General features: G+C 44.8%; 1 protein-coding gene across 1 annotated transcript in view; it reads right to left on the reverse strand.

The window, feature by feature from the left end:
- The window catches only part of LOC110302913 (olfactory receptor 6C2-like), a 66,461-nt gene that overhangs the window by 15,240 nt on the left and 49,758 nt on the right, over window positions 1-1,463 (reverse strand). The window lies entirely within an intron of this gene.

Genomic DNA, 1,463 nt, shown 5'->3' on the forward strand with positions numbered 1-1,463 from the left:
TGTGTACTTAGGGCCGGAGTGCTCTTTGAGGCATCCTGTACCATTAGGAGCGGTCTCTGCTGAGTCCCTGAGTCCTGAGAATGAAAGTATTTCGGGGTCCACAGAGGATCCTGATGTACTGAGGGAGGAACCACCACTGCGGTGGGCTCCACACAACCTTCTTTCTCCCGGGTGCTTCTGGGGCAAGACCCCGGGGCTTCTTGAGGATTTTAGGTCACTGCCATCACTGCCTGCTTGTAGCAACCCGGACCTCAGAAACCCCCTTACTCCCGAAATCTTAATTTTTTTTTATTCTTCCTCCAAGAAGCTAACAATCTTCAATCTGAGAAATGAGGAGGGGTGCCTCAAAGGGTGTGGTCGGGGCGGCGGGGGTTGGGGGGGTTACTCTTAGGAAAAAAGAAAGACTGCCTGAAAGAGGGAGGCCGCAATCTGTCAGAAAAGGGTGGGGACAGTGCAGGGCTAGAGGAAAAGCTGAGGGCGGAGCTTCGAGGTGCCCCTGCAAAAGATCACAGGAGAACCCACTGACTGGGTACCAGGGGTGAAGGCAATGTACCAAGCAGCTGCAGTAACTCCTCCCTCCTCAAGCAGCTGTGCCTGAGGCCAGGGGGAGCTGCCAGGGCTACAGGAGCAGCTCCCCTGGCTCTGCCTCCCGCTCACACTCCCACTTTTAAACTTTTAAGCTAGGCTAACTTACAAGTTGTCCTCAAGACTTGGGAGGCCAGATATATTTCTCTCTGTTTAATGTGTCACTTTCCTGAAGAATAAAATGTTATATGTCATAAATGCTTATGTAGTCTAAAGTTATTTGAGATTGATAATACCTATTCTCTCTGTACTTGTAACACAAGTCCAGGGATAACATGATGTGCTCTGTATTTCTTTTGAAATCATAAGTTTGTCTCTATTATGGAATCTGCATAAATAAAGAAACATCCTGTTTGCTAGTCAGTCCGAGATACAAGATTCTCCAGCCACAGTCTCTGACTCATTCATCCATTAATTCCTTCTGCCTGTTCCTTATCTCCTCTGATAGGACATGTCTGAATGCTGGGGTGGGTCCCTGGCATTTGGCAATCTGTGGGATGTCACTTGTTAACAGACTCCAAAGAATAACCCTTTCTTGACACTGGACTTTTAATTTGTTATCCTGTGGTATCTGGTAATGGCATTTTCCCCCCATTGTAGGATAAATACACATAAGACCTTTTTATATGTGTGTGTATATGATTTGTGAAGCTTCTACAGTAGTAGTTTCCCTATGGCTTTTTCTAAACGACTTTAGTATTTTTTTATGGCACTCTGGAGTGTGAGAATGATTCTTGTGGCTGATCTTGGGACTCTTCCTTCTTTTGAGTTGTCTTGTTCTACTTCAGTGATGGTTTTTGCTTTGTCTTACTATACTTTATTTTGTCATGTTTTGTTGTTATCTCTTAGAAGTATATATATATTTTTCTTTTTTTTTT

The sequence above is a fragment of the Mus caroli genome, chromosome 10 (genome assembly GCF_900094665.2).
Source record: "Mus caroli chromosome 10, CAROLI_EIJ_v1.1, whole genome shotgun sequence".
Lineage (NCBI taxonomy): Eukaryota > Metazoa > Chordata > Mammalia > Rodentia > Muridae > Mus > Mus caroli.